The sequence below is a fragment of the Arvicola amphibius genome, chromosome 6 (assembly GCF_903992535.2).
Source record: "Arvicola amphibius chromosome 6, mArvAmp1.2, whole genome shotgun sequence".
Classification (NCBI taxonomy): domain Eukaryota; kingdom Metazoa; phylum Chordata; class Mammalia; order Rodentia; family Cricetidae; genus Arvicola; species Arvicola amphibius.
Genome location: NC_052052.2, coordinates 117236851 through 117262976, shown reverse-complemented (window position 1 = coordinate 117262976; position 26126 = coordinate 117236851).

Here is a 26126-nt window from a genome sequence, read left to right as displayed (position 1 = left end):
CAGGAAATGTATCCCTGATAGGTTATCCAAGTCCAGGTAGTCAGCCCTAGTCAGCCCTCAATACATGTACTTATGAGCAACACTAAATGAGCTCAGTAGTTATATATGTGTGTGTACATGCAAGTGTATGTATGTATGCATACACATATAACAATAAAGTCAATGAAGAAGAGGTCATGAATTTGACAAAGGGTGGGAGAGTAGAGAGGGACATGGGATGAGTTGGAGGGGAGAGAAGCAGGGGAGGAAATTATGTAAATGTGGCACTCAAATATTAAATTCTCAAAAAAATAAAATTTTAAATAAAAATTAGTTTAGTACATATTTATTCCTTAATTAACAGGAATGATTCTTCCATTAGGACAACAAGTAAAAGAAAAAGAAATAATGTTCATATAGAACAAAAGAAATAAGTAAATTTGTCAGCCTGGACCAAAGGTCAAGATGTGAGTGTTTCTTTGTAAAAAGTCAGATGAACCGTCAAGCTTTATTTTCTTGTTACCCCACATGAGAGTTTTTCTTAAACAGCAGGAGTTATACAGAGAAGGGAGTAAGTATCCCTGAAGTGCAAATGCCCTCAAGAGCATCCTGAGGCTCTGGAAAGGGAGAAATCAGTTGTCTCAGAGAATGAATTTTGTCAAGCATAGATCCTTTGTTTTCAAGTCACATATATTCCTGTGATTGATGTCATGAAATCCCCAACAGGCCTGTTGGAAATCTGTCTGGTATCAAAGATTCGTCTGTGTTATAAAGTTAGCCAGCAATTGGCTTCTCATTATGCTCCTACCTCAATAATGATGTTTTTATTACACCAGCAAAAGAAAACCAAAGAGAAGAATTCTTTTGAGCCAAATGTTATGTTTTAGGAACTGGTGAGATGAGTAGATGGTTAAAATACTCAGAGATATTTCTTTTCTCTGTCTTTGTCTGAGATCTAGATTGTTCAGACAGTTTGAGATGAGTTTAGTAGCTTTTCTGGTCAGAGTGTTCTTTAGGGATTTAAGACTTCTTTGAGTTTTCTGACTCATAATAATGAACTTTCTACTTAAAAACGTGGGATATTGGGGAATATAAAATGTCAAAAATCTAACCATAGGATGTGGCCTACTTCACCTATCAACTGAATCATTGTATCAATAATTGGATCATGGTGTCACAAGATTCTGGGCCATTTGAAGTAATGTCTAATCATCAAAGAAACCCAACGTGCCGCCTCTCCCCTCCCTCCCCCCCCCGCACACACATACATATCTTTTTTGCTAAGAATATTAAGTCCTGTCATAACAGGCTTGTGGATACTTTCCATGGACAAGAATAGGACATCTCTTATATATGGCCATGTATAATCTACTCCTCAGAGTTTTTATAGCTCCTTTTGTTTCACTGTATACATGAGAAGCGTCTCTCAAACTTGTGCAGCAGATAACGCTATCTGGAGTCCAAACAGAAAGGCTTCAAAAACAATCCAAGACTGTGATCATTAGACTTTGGCTCTTGCAAACCCTGCCAGGAGCTGAAAGTGGGTCTATTCATGTTCTGTAATATACTGAGGACTGTTTCAAATATTCACTAAAAACCAGGTACAGTCTAAGGGTGACATTCCCTTGCACATGGGTGCTTTCTCGTGGTAGAGTACCTGAAGTATCTCTGGAAGAATGAGGAGAAAGTCTATTTTCTGGATGTTGGGAAGCCCACCCTGTTTGAAGAATAAGCCCAAGCTTATGTTGAAACAAGATCCAAAGAGCCAAGGTGGGGATTAAAATGACTCTTAAAAGACTGTAACCATGGAGCCAAGAATCTCAAAATCGAGATGACAATGAAACCCATGCCATGTGCAGAGATCCTGCGGGCCAGAGTTTCTGATAGGAACAATGAAAGGAAATGCTAATCGTGACAACTAACTCTGCTGTCCAGACATTGAAAGAAGGCTGGCAGCACCAGACGGTTGTCCCAGGTTCCTTGAGATTGAGGTGAGCGACTCCACTCTTCTGCTCAGTGAACCACCAGAGGAATCCTACAGTCCTTAGAGAAATGAGCCCAGAGCCCTAAAGGCAGCATCTATCGGGAGAGCACATTGTGTTCATCAAATCTCTCAACTCCTCTAAATTTACTACATAATCTTTTTCTCATTCACTGGCTGGCAGGCCGTCCAAGTCTTTGCTGAGTACCTGATCAATCTGAAGATATTTTAGCCTACATCCCACGTAGTTTCTCCCTGAAGATTTAAGATTTTTATCTTCCTTGGGTTAGCCTGATAGTTTTCTGAGCCTAAATAGTTTTCTTCCACTTTCCCGACAGTGAACAAGCAGTGTAGAATAGTGTCCTGGTTTATACTGTAAACTGGGCACAGCCGAGAATCACCTAAAATGATTGCTAATTGGGTAATTGGGTAAATGGGTAATCCATGTGCTGAGTAAGTCAGAGAGAAAGCCAACAAGCAGTATCCCTTCTGCATCAGGTGACTTCCCTCATGGGTGGGCTGCGAACTGGAAGTAGAATCGAAATAAACATTTACTCGCCACGCTGCTTTGGTCAGAGCACTTTAACACAGTAGCAGAAAGGAAACTGGAACAGACCATTTTTCTGCATACTTTGTGGACATGACCAGGTGCTTTATTGTGAACCACACAAGCTCCTGGTGTGAGGTCAGCCATGTAAAAGTAGGTAACATATGCGACAAAGACACAATCTGCCTCACAAATGTTCCTGAGAAAAACACGAGGGGCAGGAGAAATGCAGATTTATGACTTTTTTTTGATTTTTAGAGACAGGGTTTCTCTGTAGCTTTGGAGCCTATCCTGGAACTAGCTCTTGTAGACCAGGTTGGCCTCAAACACACAGAGATCTGCCTGCCTCTACCTCCCAAGTGCTGGGATTAAAAGTGTACACCACTACCGCCCGGCTGGACTCATGACTTTTTAAGTAACATGCTGCATTTTATGATGCTAAATTTCATGGCCCATTATCACAGCATCTGAAATGATAATGACAGCTTCAAAGTGTTGATGAATAAATTAAAAAAAACCAACGTTTTTATTTGTGCAAGCATTCCTCACATGGACATTCGATAGGCATTATAAGTTCTTGAGAACATCCGTTGTTGCCAGTGACTTCATGGAGCTAATTCTGACCAACAGGTTTTGTTTCTCATGCCACAATTCAACACCTTAATTTAGGTCTTTCAGAGTAACCAGCCCTCGATCAAACCAAAACCCTTGCTATAGTGACAAGTCTCAAGAAATCTGTCTGCCCTGTTATGATCGAAAAGTGGCTTCAAGTGACAGAAGAAGCATTGTGGTGGAGAATACAGTGGCTTCCTACATCAGTACCACCACTCTCATGGGAAGCACCCCCACGGATGCCTGTGGAAGGTTCCAGTAAGACTCTCCAGGGTTTCCATACCACTAGTTTGTCATGATCCTTGCATTCCATCTCTTGCTTCAAGCCCTTCTCTTGGGGAAACTTAAAAAACATCTACAGATCTTCTAATAGGCCCAATGGAAAACCAAAGTGCAATACCAGCAAAACTTCCTCCGGAGAGCCGATGGGTGCATTAGGCTTACTTACAGAGCAGTGTGTAAGAGGTCATGGAAAGAAGCATGGGTGGCCTTACATTAGGTTTCCGCCCCTCAGGAATGATTCCTCCCTGGTTGTTTAGAGTTTCCTCCCATGGCTTTCTATGGCCTTTATGCTCTAGTACTTCAAAGACCACCAGAATACATGCACTTGAGGCAGGATTTCACACAGGGAGTTGGAAAAAGTGGTTGAGAAAAATACTGAGGTGAGGGTCCCATGACCTTCCCTACCCTCCTTCCAAAAGGAAACAACAAAAGTCGACGAATGCAGCTGTTACGATCTTTGTGAACTGGCCCAGCTGAACTGCTGACGATGATAGCAGTTTGGCCCAGAGGACAGAACTACACATCACCTTCCTCGTTGCTAGAATGGTAATAATCAGAGCATGAAGGCCCTAACAAGCCAGGTTCAGCAGCCAAATAGTGATAATAATAAGAATAAGATTTATTCAACATAAGGCAAATTAGGAAAATGGATGGACAAGGTCTGGTGATTACTTCCCCAAGCTATATTCCAAAACCTTATTTTTAAATATACAAGCTGAGATATTCATGAAGAAGCAATTCTAGTCAAGATATAGTCCTGACCATCATGATTGTCCCAACTCCAGTCTTTCCTAAAAGATGGTTTAAAAACATAACTATTTCATATAGAAAGCTCTCCTTCTGGCTGGACCCAGGAGCTCAGCCTTCTTCTTATCCCATCATGGCTGGAGTTTATTTCAATAGCCTGATACCCAAGAGACGTGTGACATATGTCAAAGAGCTGTAAACACTTTATGGCAAAGTTTAACTAACAAAGTGATATAGAAGAAGTGGCTCTTAAGCCAGACAAACCTAGAGTCTATTTTATCTCATGGATAACATCTTATTGTCTCGAAAACATTGTCAGTGCGCTGCTGGTGGCACATGCCTTTAATCCCAGCTCATGGGAGGAGATGCAAGCAGATATCTGTACATTCGAGGCTAGCTTGGTCTACAGAACTAGTTCCAGGACAGCCAGGGCTACTCAGAGAAACCCTGTCTCCAAAAACTTTTTTTAAAAAATTAAGGTTCATTTGTTGTAAGTTATACTTCTATAGAGTGCTAACATACAACAATTAGAACACTTCCTTCACAAGTTATAGTCAACAAGAGGTTCGATAGAGCTAGAATAATTTGAACAGTAAAAGAACAACTAGAGCTATCACTATCCCAGGTTTCAAATTATACTATAGTGTTACAGTCATAAAAACAGAGTGGTACAGGAACAAAAACAGATTCATTGATTGGTAAAATATAATTGAATATACAGATATAAGTGCACATACTTATAGCCGGCTGATATTTTTCTTGATAAATAAACCAAAAATACACAGTAAAGATAGCATTTTTGTAAATAATGCTGTTCAGGGACTGGAGAGATGGCTCAAAGGTTAAGAGCACTGGCTGCTCTTCCGGCGGTCCTGAGTTCAATTCCTAGCAACCACATGGTGGCTCACAACATCTGTACTGAGATCTGGTGCCCTCCTCTGGCGTGCAGACATACATCAAGGTAGAATGTTGTATACATAATAAATAAATAAATCTTTAAAAAAAATAATGCTGTTCAAACTGGATGGGTACATAAAAAAGAATGAAACTAGATTCTCATCTCCCACCCTACACAAAAGTCAACTCCAAGTGGATCAAAGACCTCGGCATGAGGCCTGACACCCTGAGTTGGATAAAGGAGAAGTAGAGCATGTGCTTGAACTTTTAGGCATGCAAGAAAACTTTCTGAATAGGACACTAATAACACAGGCTTTAAAGTCAACAATAAATAAATGAGACCTCATGAAAATAAATCGTTTCTATATCATTTGAGTGGAGGCAGTCCACAGCATGAGAAAGGAGTATTTCCCAGATGTATATCTAACACAGAGTTAATATAGAGAATATAAAAGAACTCAACTATCTGAACATCAATAAAACAAAGAATGTAATGTAAAAAATGAGGCATGAATTCAAGTAGGAATTTCTCAAAAGATAAAATACAAATGATTGAGGAGTATGTTTTAAAGGTCTAACATTCTTGGTCATCAATGCGATGCAAATTAAGACAACTTTGAGATTTTATCTTACCCTAGTCAGAATGGCCGCTATTAAAGAATCAAAGGAACATTTATTCTGGTAGGAGTAAAAACTGATGCAAGTATGGAAATGAGCATGGAATTTCCTCAGAAATAATGAATATAGAATTACATGATCCACCTATACCACTCTTGAGCATATACCCAAAGGACTCTATCCTACTACGGAGATACTTGCTCATGCATGTTTCTTTCTTCTCTATTCATGATAGCCAGGAAACGGAAGCAGCCTCGATGTCCATCAACTGATGAATAGATTTTAAAAATAGATTGAAAAAGTGATACATTTATACTATGGAATCTTCTTCAACTACAAAGAAAAACAGAATTTGCAGGTTAATGGATAGAGTTAGAAACAATCACCCTAAAGGAAGTCACCCAGGCAAAGAATGATAAATGTCTTATGTTCCCTCTCATTTTTGGATTTTGGCTTTGAGTTTTCAGATTCCATTTGGAATATCCACAGAGATCAGAAATTTAGTAAAGTTTCACTGAGGGGAGAAGCCTTTAAAGGGAGGGGAGATAGAACACGGGTATAAAGGGCTAAAGGGGAATAATAAAACAAGAAGAGTTAAACTGGTGTGGGAGATGGGAAGACAAAAGGAAGGGAGACCAGGAGGGGTAACAAACACTACAGGCATTTTGAAAAAGCCATAAGGAAACCTACTAAAGCTTCATAAAATATATACATACACACATATAAAAAGAGGTTTAATGAAATTGCCCTAGAAAGGATGGGAGGGACAATACCCCAATAAGATACATCAATCCTAGCAAACAAAAAGCCAAATATCAAGAATTGGCTCTTTTTTGCATTATTAGCCAACAGAAGTCACACAGGCCCCCAGACTTTAAACATTATTGCCAATACACACACTTAGCTGAAGGCAAAACTCACTTGAGTCATAAAACACGGAGAAATCATGCTGGCATCTAGAAACTTGATCCCTACTGGTTGGTGTTCATGGTGCTGGAAAGTGCTATAGACATTCCAACTGGAGAAATGCAATCTTCAGTCTCACCCAGCTGTGTGCCCTGTAAGCTACAAGATTGTCTTGACAAGATATGCCTACTGGTGCGGTAGTTGTGTGACTATTGGGGACATAATCACTTTCTGATTGGATCTAAGAACAAATCCATGAAATGAAATTCACACCTGGCACTGTTAAAGAGGTCAAGAATCTGAGGTTTGATAGGTCTTATGTCCTAGGGAAGAACCCAACAGTATTATTGTGCTAAATGGGCATAGTATTAAAATAATTCCTAATGACTTATTACTATACCCTACATCAGAACATCTCTCAGCTCCTGTCAGAGATGCTTCTCCTTGCAGTAGATGTCAGTTAACACAAAGGCCCCCACAACTGGCCAATATGCAAAGGATAAAATCTTGTGGAGTGCTCAGCCATGAACTAGACATGCATATCACACCCATCCCCTCAAGGCTCCGGGATTTTGATGGAAGAGAAGACAGAAAGATTGTACCAGATGTAGTCTATAATATTAATAAAACACTTTCTAAATGTAATGGGACATACAAAAGCACAGATTGTGACAGCATGCACAAAAAGCACATCAGCTCCCACTAGACAAACTCCTAATACAGAAGCAGGGAAGGTGGCCCTGAAATCCCACCACCTTCCCTGCTTCTCTACTGGAAGTTTGTCTAACTGGGAGAGAGAGAGGCAGTTTTGGTTTGGTTTGTTTTTTAATTATATTACTCCCCAGTAGTTGATCACACACCAAGGAAGGCCCCACTACCAAATCTAGCCATGCAACACAGAACGAATTCAATGAGGAAAGAGAAAACAAACAAAAAATCTTTTCAGTTTTTGGTTAGAGGGTGAAGAGAGGGGTAATTGGAGGAGCTGAATATATTCGAAACACATTGCATGAAATTCTCAAATAATTAATGCCATGCATACAAATTAGGGTATTTTTTCTTTTTTTTTTTTTCTGTATTTCAAGATAGGATTTCTCTGTATAGCCTTGGCTGTCCTAGAAGTCATTTTGTAGACCAGATTGGCCTCAGACTCACAGAGATCCACCTACCTCTGCTTCTAGGGTACTAGGATTAAAGGCATGTACCACCACCACCGGGCTATAAATTAAATTTTTAAAAGCAAAAAAAAAAAAAAAAACAAAATGGAAGGAAAAGAAAATCAGTAGAAAAATCTCAATATGCCAGCTAATATCAAGAAAAGTATAAATGGCCAACGCTGACTCAAAAGAAATACAATTTTTAATTAAAAAATGGGGTCATCAAAATCCTTCATTTTGCATGTGACTTTCTTTGCACCCCCTCCTCCAAATGTCAAAGAGTAGTCCCTTCTTGTGCTTTGTGTGACAAAGTTGCCCAGTGGTTAACAATTAGCAACAGGTAGCTATTGAAACATGAAATGTAGTGTGTTTGAACTGGGAAACACATAGCCTCAATACTATACAAAGAGAATGTGAAATATTTCAATAACCTTATGTTAAGTTTCATATTGAAATAACAATATTTGATTTGAGGGATTTAAAGGTACTCTTAAAATTAGTTTTACCTGTTTCTTCATACTTTTAATGTGGTTACTAAAGGACTCAGTAGTGTATGTGTGGCTTGTGTTATAATTGTACTTGACTATGCTGCTCTAGTAAAGGGAGAAACAGGACAAATTCATGTATGTAACTAGCTCAAATATAAGAGTATTATCAGGGGCAATATTAGTGATACTAATTTTCTGAAATTTCACTATGCACTAGTGTCATCCTAAACATGTTGCAAAAAGATACTGTTATTCTTTGATCTTAGCACAGTCTCCTATAATTCTACATTTTTCCATAGTTTTACTGTGAACTGGACACAGCAGTATGTGGAAGTGTTTTCTGATACCAACACACAGATAACTACTTGGCAACGTCCTCACCCTTCCCTACAAGAAAAGTTTAAGAGGGAACCTGCATTGTGTTGCTCATTAAGCAGACTTTTTTTTAATGCCTTAGTTGTTAAACCCATAGTCTGCGTATGTTCTGGATCCAATTTCTGACCATAAGAAGGGAGAGGCCATATACTGCCTCTCTGACTAGGACCTTAGAAACATAACCATGGCAAATATATGGATGGCTGGAGAGAGACACACAAAGGCTCCTGAGAGAAAGAGAGCCACAATCAGAGGCCGGTGTCTTGACCATTTGAATTCCATTTGCATTCTCTCTGTGATCCTCCACAGGAACAGGCCTTTTCACACAGGCTTAGCTCCCCAAAGCCACTAGAAATGTCACAAAATTAAATGAATGGTTTCTTAGACACCACAGGGAGTAGAAACCCAATAACTAAATACTAATGGCTTCCTCTGCAGGAAGCCCCTTTAAGGATAAAAGAATTCATCTAAGAGTCAGATCCCTTCCTGGCTGGTATGTCTATCCATCTGCCACAGGACAAGCATGGAGAAGTCAATAGCACCCTTGCCTCACCCCACCTGTGATCCTGGAGAACAAGAGGGAGAAAATCCTGATCCTGTGATTTCAACTAAAGGGAGGTGAAAAATTATTTGATATCCAGGCTTGATAAAGGCACCCATTCCTCTGCACCAAAGATCTTTCCTGCTAAACTGAACAAAAGAGAAAGAAGTTGAGATGCATATTGAGGGGAAGGGGTAGTGAGAAAGAAAGCCAGCACAGCAGGCAGAGAGGTGATAGCAATACAGACAAAAGAAAGAACTTCTGAAGATTCTTTCTAAGAAATGGGGGTGTTCACTGCAGTGGCTTTTATTATATCTCTCACCTTGCTCTGTTCTTTGCATGGCAAGAATAAAATTCAAGATTTTGAATCCACATTGATAGCAACAGATGTTATCTATCAATTGATATCAATTATTGTCTAGTTTGTTTCCATGCAAATACAACATCACTTAGCTTCAGGGAGAACAAACACTGAGAGCCCCACTGGGTACTCACTCAGCCTCTGGCAGCCATCCTGCTTCGTTTCTTAGAAACAAAATCATCACAAGGTCCTTGACAAGATTTTTTTTCCAACTAAAGACACAGATTATATTAACTGTACAGTTTCCTAAGACAACAGATTTACTATTAGGAAGAAGTGCATGATACTGACTGACCTTGGAGGACCACAGACCAGCATTCAAACCTACCTTCCAGGCTAGGCAAGTTATTCATGCTGTCTCAGCCACAGTTGCCACATCTCAAGAGCAGGTGAGCAAATGAACACAGTGGGGCCACATAGGACTAAAGCCCAAATAACTTGTTTATCTCATACTAGTGCTTTGTACACTCAGCATCATCTTCCCGTGTGTGTAAAGGAAGAATCCTCACAAACTGAGCTTCAAAAAGAAGGAAAGCTAAATTTCTATAGAAGCCCAATGATGGTAACACAAATTTCTTCATCTTCAAACTCTGTGTATTTCATTAAAAAAAATAAATAAATAACATCCATATCCAGTAATCAAAGAGGGTAATCAGGATACATGGTGGTTGAGAAAAATCATCACAGTATGTTACATTTTTCTGTCCTAATAGAGTAAATCACAAACATAATGCACTGTAAAACTGAGTAACTATAACATAAGCATCATATGATTATAAATTAAAATAATCAATATAGAAGCATTTGAAGAGGAATTAGCCATGTTAAAAAAAAACTGTCCGGGTATCTTGGTAGATAGCTCATTCAGCATACTGCTTGCCTTGTAGGCATGCGCACCTGAGTTTGATCCTGAGACCACTCGGCATAGTAACACACACCTGTAATTGAGAACTGGGAGAAATGAAGACAAACAAATATCACTTGTCTCAAAATAAAGGTGGAAGGTACCTGAAAAGGAACATCTGATGATGTCCTCTGGACTCCACATACATGTATGCGCATATGGATATATATCTGCACACACACACACATATACCTATTCACATATTCGCATACACATTCCATCCACATGCTTGTTCTTAAAATTATGTCATAATACCTTAGAGACACACAAATAAATTTACTTTTTTCAGGTAGAAAATAAGTTCATCAAAGCGAAGGCCTTGTACTCACACTTCTGTATTAGGCAGAGCTCTCAAGAAGAACAGAACAAATAAAAGATGATAGATAGAGATAGATAGATAGATGATAGATAAATAGATAGATTTTTAGAGATGATAGAGATAGAAGATATATGATACATACATACATATGTAGATGTATATGTAGATAGATAGATAGATAGATAGATAGATAGATAGATAGATAGATAGATAGATAGATAGGCCTACATAGTTAACAATAGCCATCTGTACCCAGAAGAGACAGAGAATCCAGTAGTAGCTGCTTGGTTCAAGAAGGTGAACAGCTCAGCAATTCCAGTCTAGTGATATAATTTCTCTGAAGAGTGGGAGATACTGAGTCAACATTAGATGGGTAGCAGAAACTGGAGTCGAATATCAGCAGAGGCAGGCTAGTATGCCCTGCTTTCTCTTCGATCTTTTCACATCTAGGCTATTCCTCGAAAAGTTGTTATCCACTTTGAGGGAAGGTTTCCCATCCGTTTATCTCTGGAAATGCCCTCGCTAATATGCTCAAAAATTTGTCAGCAGGGTAACTTTAAATCCCATTAAGTTGGCAAATAAAGTTAATCACCACACCTTTCTAACCTCTGTGTTTGCTTCTGTCGATTCTGCTTTATCAAGTGACAGGTCTAATAATATTTGGTTTCTGGCTAATGGATTAATTAAAATATAGTAACTTTATCTTGAGGCTACAAATGCTGAAATATAGGGCCCATGACTTTTCTTACTTTCTAGAGATTAAGGCCTTATGCTAAGACTTTGAGTACCATCTTTGCATAAAAATCATGCCAAAATAGGGATGGGAGAGATGGCTTAGTAGTTAAAAGGGCTTAATTTTCCAGAGGAATCAGATTCTATTCTCAGCACCCCTAGTCAGGTAGTTCACACCCATCTGTAATTACAGCTCCAAGGTATTTGATAATCACTTCTGGTCTTGTAGGAACCCGTACATCTACACACACACACATACACAAACACACACACAAACACACACACACCATAATGCTACCTAAAGAGGACTTTTTTTTGCCTTTGAGCTAAACAGATCTGAGTTTCAAGGATTGACAAATACAGCCTGTCAGTGGACTGATGAATACAACCAAGATCTCAGAAGGCTGATCTCAGGAACCCAGAAGCAATCTGATTACCATCTCAGGCTACCAGATCTAAGTGTTCCCAGAGGAAGTTCAGTACTATCTTATTAAGAAAGCAGGAATTTCTAGAGATGTGGTTCATGAGGGTAGGGAGGGAAAACTTAGATATAAACATCAGTGTCCTGTCTATATCTCTCATCTCAATACAGCAAGAATAGACTAGCCTAACTTCCAGTTGTCAAAATCTGCTGTCAGTGCCCAAGTATTTCCTGCAACCATCAGGGCCCCTTTTGTTCCTCCTAGAAATAGAAGATAAGGACCAGCGTTCAATCTTTCTAAACAGAGCTCTACAGCAATGTCTGAGGAAAGGTGGAGCAATTGTCTTCATCCCATAGCACAATTCTGAAATTTCTGATCTGTGCTGGCTTCTATAACTTCCTGGTAAAATTAAACACCAGTGTTTCTTAGGGTAACCTATCAAATGAAGTACTTAAACTCTAATCTCTGATGAAAGTCCCTATAAGGGTGATCATATGAAGCATGGTAAGGGAATGGTTAAGATCCAACCTGTGGGTGCAGAATTTCCAAGAAACATAGTAAATAATAAATAGGATAGTCAGAGCAAGTCAGTCATGGGTAATGCAAGCAAGGGGTTTCCAGCATTCCTTCACCCTTCGCTGGGAAGCAAATATGAAGACATACTCCATTAACTGGGGAAGATAACTTTCAATAAAAATCTGCCCAAAGCTCTTGAGTCTTGTATGTTCAGTCCTATACTGTTTCTGCTTTTTATCAGGTAATGGAAACCATCATGGGATCTATACAGAGATGTACAAATGAAAACGATCAAAGCAGCCATAAGAAATGCTCTAGTTTTTCTGACTTCCAGTTGTTCAGATTTGTGAAATTTCAATAGTCAGAGACAGTCGTGAATCTGGCAATGGTACTAGGACCCCACCCAGGCTGTACAAAAGTGTATTTCCAGAGTACAGCATCAGCAGAGAACAGTTGGACCATAAAACTGAGATGCCGAGGCTTTGATGACAAAATAGGGGACTTTCTAGTTTGCATGGACCAAACATCAACTTGATGTTGAAATAACTGCTTGGGGATGCAGAGGGACCAGAGATCTTTAGACTTGGTAGATGACAAGGGGCCAAATACTATCCTGAAGGAATGCCTAGAGAAAACTAGAATAGAGAGAGCCTCCCTGGGGATATTTTTCATTTCTCTCATCTCCTTTTGGTGTTAGTTTTACATGACTTTTCAACAGGCTAATTCATGTTCTCTGAATTTTGAATATCTTCTTCTTTGCCTCCCTAGCAAGACTTGGTCAGCAAATATTTTTGTTGGTTTTGTTTTGTGGGAATAAAGTTATATAGACCTTAGCTTCTTTCATGTATCAGATTGTTCTTTATGAGAATAACCAAGGATTTTCACGTTTGATAATTCTTTGTCATTTATGGACTTCCATTAGAAAACCAAAGCAGATCTAAATACATAATGTTCTAATCATCTGATTTATAAGTTTTCTTTTGCCTCAAGTCATGAATTAACTAATTCTTCCAGATTTTTAAAGCCTCTAACTGAGCAAGAATCTGTTGCCTGGGCTGACCAGACCTGATTATCTTCATGTGGGGAGAAGGGCTCTGTCTTCTATTGCTGTGATAAAATACCATGACCAAAAGCAACTTAGGAGAGAAGAGGTTTGATTCAGTTTACAGTTCCTCATCAGATTCTCTCATCAAAAGGAGTCAGGGAAGAAACTCAGGACAGGCATCCAGAAGAGGGAACCCTGGAGAAACACTGTTACTGGCCTTCTCCCTTTGACTTCCTCAGCCTGCTTTCTTATGTAACTCAGAACCACCTGTCCACAGGTGGAAGCCCCTGCAGTAGGATGGGTCCTCCCACATTGACCCTTAATCAAGAAAACACCCCCACGGGCTTGCCTATAGGGCAATCTTATGGAGAAATTTTCTCAATTAAGATTCCCTCTTCCCAGATAAATCTACTTTGTGGCAAGCTCACATAGATCAACCAGCACAGACTCCCTGTGAGACATAGCTTTTCTAATATAACTTATTTTCCCCCAATGATGATTCATTTAGGTTGCCTTGTTTATTCAGCATTTGAACTTTTCATAGCTATTGTAGACACTATGAAATTTGTATAGAACTTAGTACCAACCTCCAGAAAACAGAAGCTGGGACAGAAACTGTTGGCAGTGAGTTAGCAAGTGCTGTAGAGGTTCAAGAGAAGAAGGGTGCAAAGGCTGCAACAGCTTGAGACCCAGCTGTGGGCGACTCTCTAGACCGTGCAGTGTGAAAGCCTTTCAAAGAGCAGGACAATCGGTTGATGTCCCCTGGAGATCTTTTATCATTTTTCCATCCCATTGGCTCTCAGATCCAATGAATACTCCTTTCTGAACTTAGAACTCCTGGTTTCCATCTGTCTTCCAGGGGAATGTTTAAACTGGAGTTAGTTGTGTCTGTTGAAAACTCACACTGGCGAGCCTTAATTTATTTCTTTAAGTCCAACTAAAAGAGAAGTTCTCTAGTACCTCAAAGATATTAAATCCCTGGGTTTATTTCAGTGTGACTTTGACAGATGTATGACAGGTCAGTGCCCATGACTGATAGATGTGTCGGAAGCCCCTTTATCCTCATTCATTTCATCATTTTAGAACCCAAATCAGGAGTGTGCAATGCTGTGCCTGGCTTCTTTTTCCATTACTCAAAAGGAACACAGGGCACATTTTTTTAGGAGGTAGTGCTTTTTTGTTCCTTGACTGCTTCTAAAATGGAAGGGAAATGTATAACGTCTTAAGGGATTGCAGGAAGGTTTCCACAAGCCAGGAAGATCTGGAAGTCTGAAAAGCACAAAGGCTTCTTTCTTTTGTCTTTTGTTCAAGTTCTAGAAAACAAATAACTAGCACACTAATTTAAAAATCACATGATTCCTAAAGTATCAACAAAGTGCATAATCATGGAAAACAATGTTTAGCTATACTGACAAACTGGCTAAAAAAGAATGCAAGTACCCTTCTTAAATTATTTAGTCTAAATTCTAATAACTCCATAGCTTTGGGGGATCTTACTGTTAAGACTTTTTTTTTTTAACTTAAACATTGTTAAAGGACTCACCTATTTTATGGTAATTTATGGCCGATCAATTAACAGCCAATTCTATACAAAACTGCAGTTTTAAAAGACTTCATAGCTAGGATCGATAGCTTTTACATGGGCATAAGCAGCATTTATTTCTACTTTATATGCAAAATAGATAAATTTTAAGACATTTATTTTCTTATGTTCACATCTTCCACAATATGGCAAATATTTTGGTGATCATATAAGCATTAATGCTGTGTCTTGACTCCTCATTGTAAAATTCTGAAGAATTCCTAGTGATCCTCATCCCATCTTTAAAATATAAAATTATTGATTTAAACATAGAATTTATATTCTGTTATTATTATATTCAAGGAGTGAGTCTAAGTTTTCTATTCAACTAACAAGACAAAATTTTAAAAATACCCAATGAAGCTGTGAAAGAAGTGATATATTTTAATTAAAATTTAAGAATTAATGGGCTGGAGAGATGGCTCAGTGGTTAAGAGCACTAACTGCTCTTCCAGAGGTCCTGAGTTCAATTCCCAGCAACCACATGGTGGCTCACAGCCATCTATAATGAGACCCTTCTGACTTGCGGGCACACATGGAAGGAATGCTGTACACATAATAAATAAATAAATATTTTCAAAAAATTTAAAAATTAATTTTAAAAGAATTCAATGAACCTGTCAAAAATGTTATTCCAACCAAATTAAAACTTATTCAAGTAGAAAAAATATTATGAAGGGAAATGCAATGCAGTGAGTATATTAGGAAATCTCTCATTAACTCAGATTTTCACATAATCTGTTATAAAAATGGGTTGATTTCAGGGAAAATATCCAAGTATCCATTGGCATTTTCTTGAGGTATAAAACTGAGATGTTATAATTTTACAACTACATATTTTCATAATAGCAACTGCAAGTTGAAATCATTCCCAGATTTTCTTATCTTAAGTGATAATCCTGACTAAAATTTCAGGTCCTCTGCCTTTCAGCCATGCCGTTTACAGTTTCTTCATTCAGCCACATCGGATAAAAACCCAGTTTGTTAAACACTTAATAGCCAAGAAACCTTGCTGGCTTGTCAGCAAACCAGGTTATTGTTAAAATTTGCAGATGAAAAACAATAGAGAAATAGAAAATACTTTTAAGGTAGGGATGTAAGGGAAGAAAGACACACTGGCATGGCTGCTGAGTCAGGAAAGAACGACCACAAACAGACCAAGGTTCTTCATTCACAGTGGTGAGTACCAACAGGGTCTTCAGTGCCCTCCACTGCAGCATCTGAAAGCCTGACTTTTATGCACACGCAACAAATACAAAAACATTTCTTTTAAAATGCCACATTGATGTTTAATCCAGAATCTCTGTCTATTCTACTGTCTTCGGATTAGGTTTGAAGCCACAGAAGTGTTCTCTTTATGCTTCTCCCGCTACCTTTCATCAAGGTTTAGCCTTCAAAATTGATAGGTAGGAGGCATGAAAAGACAAATGCAAGAGAAACTGTTTTTAATGTTCTGGGATAGAACTAGCACATATTATCCACTTATATTTCCCTGGAGCTTTCTGTAGCATCGTCTTCAAATGTTGAGTGCCAGAAGTCAGGAATAGAAATGTATCTCAACCCATTTGAGCAGATAGAAATAATCAAACTCATGTCTGAAATCAATAAGATAGAAACAAAAAAACAAAACAAAACCACAGAGAATCAATTAAACAAAGAATGAGTTCTTGGATAAAATCAACAAGATTGACAAAAACTTACCAAAATTAACTAAAAACCAGAAAGAAAATATTTACGTTATCAAAAATAGAAAGGAAAAGTGTGACAAGAAATTAGAAACAAATTAGAAAATCTAAAGGAAATGGATAATCTTCTCAATACATGCTATGTAACAAAGTTAAATTAAGATCAGATAAACAATATAAATAGACTTATAACCCCTAATGAGATAGAAGTAGTAATTAAATGTCTAACACCAACAAAATACCAGTTTTTATCACAGAATTTTACTGGACTTTCAAAGAAGAGTTAATGCCAATACTCCTCAAATTACTCCACAAAATAGAAATGGAAGTGTCATTGTTCAGTTCATTTTATGAGGCCATAATTACCCTTATATCAAAACCATATAAAAAACCCAACAAAGAAAGAGGACCACAGACCAATTTCTCTTATATATATATACATGCAATAATTCTTAATAAAATATTTACAAACTGAATCCAAGAATACACTAATAAAGGTCACCCATCATGATTGAGTAGGGTTCAACCCAGAGATACCACAACATGCATAAATTGATAAATGTAATCCATCGTATAAACAAATTGAAAGGCAAAAAACACATGATCATCTCATTAGATACAAAAAAAGGCCTTTGACAAAAATCCAACGTCCTGGGCTGGAGAGATGGCTCAGTGGTTAAGAGCACTGCCTGCTCTTCCAAAGGTTCTGAGTTCAATTCCCAGCAACCACATGGTGGCTCACAACCATCTGTAATGGGGTCTGGTGCCCTCTTCTGGCCTGCAGGCACACGCACAGACAGAATATTGTATACATAATAAATAAGTAAATATGTTTAAAAAAATCCAACATCCTGTCATGATTAAAGTCCTAGAGAAATTAGGGACACAAGGTGCATACTTCAAAAAACTAAAGACAGTTTACATCAAGCCCACAGTCAACAACAATTTAAATGCAGAGAAACTCAAATCAATTTGACTAAAGTCAGGAACAAGACAAGATTATCTGTCTCTCCATACCTATTCAAGAAAGTACATAAAGTTTTGGCTAGAGCTAAATTGGACAATTGAGGGAGATCAAGAGGAAAATGTTTGGACAGAAAGAAGACAAAATGTCTTTATTTGTAGATGATATGCTAGTAAATATAAGTGGCTCTAAAAATTTTACCAGAAAACTTCTGATAAACACATTTCAACAAAGTAGATGGATACATAATTAACTTGCAAAACATCAGTAGCCTTCCTATATACAAATGACAAATGGACTGAGAAAGAAATCCAGTAAACAACATCCTTCACAGTAGCCTCAAATCATTTAAAATGCCTTGGGGTATCATTTACCAAGCCAATAAAGAATTGTATGACAAAAACTTCAAGTCACCAAAGGAAGAAATTGAAGAAGATATCAGAAGGTGGAAAGATCGCCCGTGCTTATGGATTAGAAGGATTAACATAGTAAAAACACACCAAAAGCAATCTATTGATTCAATGCAATACCCATCAAAATTCCAACACAATTCTTCACGGATCTTGAAAAGATATATTTCTGCTTCACTACACACACAATAAAAAATAAAGATAGCTAAAACAGTCATGAATAATAAGAGAACTGCTGAAGGCATCACCACCACTTACCTCAAATTGCACCACAGAGTTATAGTAATAAAAACAGCATGATACTGTTTTAAAGATAGACACGACAATCAATGGAATAAAATTGAAAACATAGTCATGAATCCACATTCCTATGTACACCTGATATTTTTTATAAAGAAGCTAGAAATAAACACTGGAAAAAGCAACGACATCTTCAATAATTAGTGTTGGTCAAACTAAACAACTGCATGTAAGAGAATCCAGATAGATCCAAACTTGTTCTATCTGGATTCAACTTGAAATGGATCAAAGAGCTCAACATAAAATCAGATACACAATATCTGAAGGAGGGAAAGTGGAAAGTAGTCTTGAACTCATTTGCACAGGAAAAAAATTCCTGAACAGAACATCAAACAATTAATAAATTTGACCTTATGGAACTGAAAGGCTTCTGTATGCCAAAATAATAATAATAATCACTTGACAAAGCAGAAATCCACAAGATGGAAAAAGATTTTTTTATCAATTACACATCTGATAGAAAGCTAAAATCCAAAATATATAAAGAACAAAAATACCAAAAAGACAAAGTGTTAAGGAAAACTAATAACCAAATTAAAAGTAGGTACAAATCTAAATAGAAATTTTTCAAAAACAAAAAGTTAAATGGCTGAGAAACACTTAGATATTCAATATCCTTAGTCATCAGGGAAATACAAATTAAAACTACATTTAGATTTCATCTTACACTTATGATAATGGCTAAGATTAATAAAACAAATGACAGTTCATGTTGGTGAAGATGCAAAGTAAAGAGAACACTCATCCACTGCTGGTTGAATTGCAAACTTGTACAGCATCTAGGAAAAGTCAGTGTAATGATTCCTCAGAAAGATGGAATTTGATCCTCCTCAAGATCTAACTATACCACTCTTGGATATATACCCAAAGGTTACTTTATTCTCCTACAAAGACACTTACTCAACCATGTTTATTGCAGCTCTCTTCATAATAGCTAGAAATTGGAAACAATCTAAATGTACCTCAACAGAAGAATGGATATAGAAAATGTGGTACATTTACACAATGGAGTATTAATCAGCTATTAAAAATGACATCATAAAATTTGAAGCAAATAGGTTGAACTATAAGAAAAAAATCACCCTGAGCAAGGTATCACAGACTCAGAAAAAATATGGTGTGCATTTGCTTATATGTGAATATTAGCTGTCAAGTCAGTGATAACCAAAGGACAATCCAAAGAATCACAGGGATAGGTACAGTAAGGGAATAAAGGTAATAGATGGATACCATTAGGAAAGGGAAATAGAGCAGATATTTATGGACGATGTGGGTGTCTTGAATTGTAGGATCAAGAAAGAAGATGAGAGGGGATAATGGGAGGGAATATAGGGAAACAGCTAAAATTTAAGGGCATTTGAGGGATAGTATGGAAACCTAATACATCAGAAACCTCATAAAATATATGTATATGAATATGGTCTACATAACATCACCAAATAATGGGGGAGATAAATTCTAAATTAGTCATCTTTTGTCACCAAAGAAGCTTCAAGTACTGAGTTTGGGTTACATTTAATTGTAAGGGGCCACCATGGAAATTCCCAGATAATCCAGACTGTTGCCAAGAATATAGGTTGCTATTCATGAAGTGACAGCAAGGCCCCTACACTGAAGACAACACCAACACAACTCACTGAACATGAAAATGTTAAATTAGTGCCCTTACAGTCTTCATCTCTATGTCTCAGCATCTTTGTTACAGGAAAATATTTTACATACTATCAAAAGAGAGACAAATATATCATGTCATCCACAAACCCTTTATCTAAAATTGTGTACTACCTGCAAGATATCCTAGGGCTATGGTGGTACAAAGCTTGTGGTAGTAACCAACCAATATCTGACTTAAGTTAAGGCCCACTCCACAAGAAGGAACCTATATCCCAATACTGCTTGGATTATCAAGAACTGGAAACCATATAGCCCTGGGACCTAGGTAAAACAAATTACTACAGTTTCTTTTAAGTATGCCAGGTGGTGGCAGTGCATCCCTTTAATCCCAGCACTTGGAGGCAGAGGCAAATGGATCTCTGTGAGTTGGAGGCCAGCCTGGTCTACAGAGCAAATTCAAGGACAGTCAAGGCTACACAGAGAAACCCTGTCTTAGAAGAAAAGTAACAATAAAAAAAATAAAACAACTCCCAATGAATTCTGATATACTCAAAGATCAGTGCTTTCCTCAGCCATCATCAGAGAAGCTTCCTCTTGAAGCAGATGGGAACAAATACAGAGACCCACATAAAGACATTATACAGAGCATTGAGAGGCCTTGGAATCATCAGTCATAAACAAGGTATCTCCACCAAATCCCTCCCCTCAGGACTCAGGGAACCCTATAGAAGAGGAGGCAGAAATCATGGGAGAGTCAGAGGGGATGCATGACACCAAGGAAACAAGGTCCTCTAAATCAACACTGTCAAAGCTCTTGTAAACTCACAGTGACTCACGTACACAGGTTCTGCACAGGTTCACGTACACACGGGTCCTAGACTTGAAAGGAGAAGTGGTCACAGGTCCCCATCCCTAACCCAGAAGCTATCTGTAATTGATAATCCCTTTAAAATAACAATATATTTTTCCAAAATGCCATTGAATAATCCTCTTGTACACTGTAAAGATTTGTCACTAGATTTAGTTTAATAAAATGCTGATTGGCCAGTAGTCAGCCAGAAATTATAGAAAGGACAACCAAATAGGAGAATGATGGGAAGAAGGACAGAGTCATGGGAAAAAAGCCCTAACCAAAGACATTAGATTCAAAGATCTCTTTCTGAAAGAACAAAGGTGGATACGATATAGAAATGATAGGATAAAGGGTTGATTATTAAATCTACTTTAATCCAAAAAATTTAAGAAAACAGCTATTAATCTTAAATATTTTAGATTGGTATAGATTGGATTTATTGATTTAAATTTAAAGTTACTTGTGTTGTGCTGTCTGTATGTTTATACTCTTGTTTGGGGCATTGTGTTTACGCAGCTCTTTTTAAAATGTAATGGAAAATTAACTACAAATTAATAGTCATCTATAATAGCCAAACTTATAATCATAGTAGGTATATTTTCAAGGTCATACAGAGATATATTTAGATAAAGAGATGGTATTCAAACACTTTAAAGGTTTACAGAATATCTTATTTAATATGTTTTTCTAAGGCTTTTTATGACAACGAGACACATCTATTCCTGGTAGCATCAGTCTACTACAGAGAAGATGATGGGCATCAAAGAAACTCCACATGGAGTTTGTTTTCTTTATGGCAGTAGTTATCCTTGTGGACAAAGAAATTGCCCTTGCCTAAATTCCTGACAGATACTATCGAAACTGAACCAGCAGGACACAAAAAAGGCAACTGCTGAACTTTGCCAAGACAAGGTATGACAGTCCTTCAAAACTGACTGCTTCATAGGAAAGTCTACCAGATATGCTAAACCTGTACCCCAGAATTAGATGCCCCAACCAACATTGCAGAGGAATTTTAGGTGACTGTTCAGGCAGACTGAGGTCTCTGTCATTAGGTAACATTTCATCCTTCTGGAGTCTTTGATGGACTTGAAGACTAGATATAGTTTCCCTTGGTTATGACAAAAGATAAATTAGATGTAAAACTTTAGACTCACCAAGATAAGAGAGATAATAAACTATTTTCTCTACTTTTGCCACATACAAGTAGAATGGATATTGTATCTGTAATTCTTACTTAATAACTGTTTGTTGTATGTAATTGTACTGTGTTAAAACTAAAACCTTTTTTAATTAGACAAAGGGGGGAATGCTGTGGAATAATCCTCTTGTACACTGTAAAGATGTGTCACTACAATTGGTTTAATAAAATGCTGATTGGCAAATAGTCAGACAGGAATTATAGACAGGACAACCAAACTAGGAGAATGATGGGAAGAAGAATAGTGGAGTCAAAGGAGACACCAGCCAGCTGCCTAGGAAACAGGACATGAAGAAAACGAAGTAGCAAGCCTTGAGTCACGTGCCAAAGCATAAATAAGAAATATGGGTAAGTTTAAATGTGTGAGTTAGCTAGTAACAAGTCTGAGCTATTGACTAAGCATTTATAATTTACATTAAGTCTCCAAGTCAGTTAATTGGGAAACGGCTGCCAGTTATTTGGGAACAGGTAGTCAAGACAGGAAAACTCTGCCTACCCCAAGGACATCTCACTGGGGAAACAAACAACTCCTAAGCATATGTTGCATTCCCAGGAGTAGACAGCCAACAGAAAACAAACTCATTGGCATCTTTGGAGGTTCCTCATCTTATAATGTCCTTCATGTCAGGACTTTGACTTTTTAAATTCTATCATATTTTTCATTTATTTTATTTCTTTTTAATTCAGGAGTCTCTGTGACCACCATGGCCAGCAAAGTAACAATACAAGGGAGACAAGAATGTAGTTCAGGAGCTGGAGAGATGGCTCAGAGGTTAAGAGCACTAGCGGCTCTTCCACAGGTTCTGAGTTCAATTCCGAGCAACCACATGGCGACTTACAATCACCTATAATGAGATCTGGTGCCCTCTTCTGGCATGTAAGCATACATGCAGGCAGAATACTGTATATGTAATAAATAAATTAAATGTCCTTTTTTTAAAAAAGAAAAAGAAAGAAAGTAAGAAAGAAGTTCAGTTCAATATGATACAGTAGCTGGTGTTGGTTTAAACTACAAAAGTCTGAGTCAAGGTAGTTAATTTTAGGTAGTTTTAAGCACAGCACAATTTGGTGAGAAAATTTCATGGTGATAATTAATTTAATCCTGTGTGTACCACAAAGCATAAGGCATGACTACATCAAAACTCTTTATAAAGCAAAAGTGATATCTTCCATAAAGATAAGTCTATAGATAAACTGAAAAAAAAAGCAAGCTTAAGATGAGGTCTGGGGGAGATTCTGGACTGGTCTCTGGTCTCAACCACACAGTGTAATGATCACCAGGCTCTTAACCATATCTGCTCCCAGCCTTCTGGGCAGAAAAAAAGTTCTGTGTAGCTCCCTTTGAAGAGACAACCTTATGTGTTTAATAGTCATGGATCCCCTTGTGCTTATCTGTGAGAAAAAGAAACTCTGTGCTGCCTACAATTTTATTTCTGCATTTTTTTCTCTTTTTTTACCCTATAGATACTTTGTGTATATATTATGACTTCCAGTTTAGTGCTTTTATGAGATTCCTGAGTGTGAAGGAGTGAGTCTCTGCATTTATATCTGTTTCCTATCCTTTTTCGTGGGCTTGTTTTCTTCTGTTTGTATGCTGTGTCCTATTCTGAAGAGTTTTTGTTTTATCATTATGTATTATATTATATTATTATAGTCCCTTAGAAGCGTGTTCGTTTTCTTTTTTTCTTCTTTTTACTGAAAATAGCTTTTCCCCTCATGTAATAGATCCTGATTACAGTTTTGCCTCCCTCTACTCCTCCCAGTCCCTCCCCATCTTGATTCACTCCCTTTGTCTCTCATTAGAAAACAAACAGGTTTATAAGAGATAATAATAAATAAAATAAAAACAAAAATGCACACATTGGAATCGGACAAAACAGACAAACAGAAGGCAAAAAGCCTAAGAGACCCAAGAGACAAAAACCCACTCATTCACATAATCAGGAATCCCATAAAAACACGAAGCTGTAAGCCATAATATTTCCACAAAGGACCTGGTGCAGAGCCGTGCAGGCCCTGCGCCTGCTGCCTTAGTCTCTGTGTGCTCATATAAGCTTTGATCTTATTGATTTGGGGACCCTTCGTGACAGAAAGGGGGCAAATCTGGATGGAGTAGAGGTGGGGAGGAACTGGGAGGAATCAAGAGAGGGGAAACATTAAACAGGGTATATTATGTAAGACAAACAAAATCTATTTTCTATAAAAGAAAAAAACAAAAACAAACAAAGAAATATATTCCCTCAAGAGAATAACTAGCCTTCTCAAGGCAGCAGCCCTGAGAGAGGAGAAATGAAAAAAAAATCAACCCAAAGGGGGAATATGGTTCGAAAGTCTCTCTAAAACTGTATTTTCAGACTGGGTTTCTGGAGTTCTTTAAATTAATGTATAATGATATTTTGAAGCTTTCTGTAAGAGTTATTATAGTTATTTCCTCAAATTTATTATGTCAATCATAAGGCAGTACAAAACAGTTTATATGTTCTTGCAACTATGTAAGCAAGTCTCAGTATTACAGTCACTGCATCTCTTTTATATGTGTTAAATTGCAACTCAAATTACCAGTGATGTGATAATTTCAAAGGTACTACAATTATTCTCAAATGTGGTTTGCTGACCCCATCCCCACAAACAAGAGGTGTTCAATCTCTATAGTTGGAGAAGTATTAGAACAATTCATTTTCTACGATCTGATTCTATTCACAAGCTCAGTATTGTTACTCTAATAAATTTATCCCCTTAGTGTTACAATTAAATTATGATCTTGTAACTTAGGTTGCTCTTAATCAATACAAGTTCTTTTTCTTGATAGAAATGAGACCGAGGTGTGGACAGAAATAAAGCGAGACATCCATGTAGAGCTCTTGTATATAAACCGAATTGTATCATTGCTCAACTCAAGATCCTAATACAAAGACCAGCGCTATTGGAGAGTCTACTTAGACTACTTCATTTGAGTGAAATGGCATGTTGAAAGTAACTTCACAGGCTTTTGTCTTCTATTTTGCATTAACTAAAGATTTTTAATCTATTACTGCATTATATAATTATAAATATAGTCTATTACTATATTTGATATAATTTAACATATTTCTCTGTATTTTATAAAAGTGAAGAAATCTGGACCCAGTGTTGGGACCAGATCAGAGCCAAGATAAGACCCACGGGTTCATGGAAAATTCCAAACTTGACTGCTTTTCCACAGAAGCTCTGTAGCCCTGTTGAAGACTAGATCCGACGCAGGATAAGGCCCACAGGCATGTGGGGAGATCTATGACGACAGAAGAGGCATAAGTTATGGACCCAGGCTGAGAGAAAGGAATTCAAAACCCTCAGAAATTTGATCTTACTCCACAGGAGTTCAAAAAAAAAAACAACAGCATCTGCTCTGAGTTTATTTACAAAGCAAGTTCTGAGATCCTGAGCAAAATTTTCTAAATCAAAATTTATTTTGCTTTCAAAGCTATTATTTAATAATCAGTGTCCTATATGGATGGCAACTGATGCACACTACTGGGTTCAAAGAATTGCATATATACATATATATACATAATGCAGAAACAGAACTCATGTACTCATAACTTATATTTTAATAAAAGTACATCAAGCAACATGAAAGAAAATTCTTAAATTTTATTTGTATTGCCTTTGGCTTCTGTAGAGCATGTTATGATGGCTTTATATCCACAATGTGAGTGTAACTTAAGTTAAATAGTATAGACTTGGAGCAATACTTACAATTCTTTCTCTCTGCAAGTTTATGAAGTTTATGAATGTGTATGCTTTTCAGTGTGAATGTGTGAAAACATGACCTCCTTAATTATCATGAAACAGATACACACAGGGAGAAGGCTATACAAGCGATTAAATCCTTCATCCCAGAGGTAACACTGACAGAAAACTAACTTGCCTATCCCCTCCAAACCACAAGGCATTAATAAGGACAAACTTCCATTTTGTTCAGTAGACAAGAATGAGATACTGGTTGACACTAAACCTTTGGCAAAGTTATCTATGATAACATAACTATACGAATATAACTTCCCAAAGGTACAAAGTATAATTTCAAAATAAAATCCAGATTATGTATT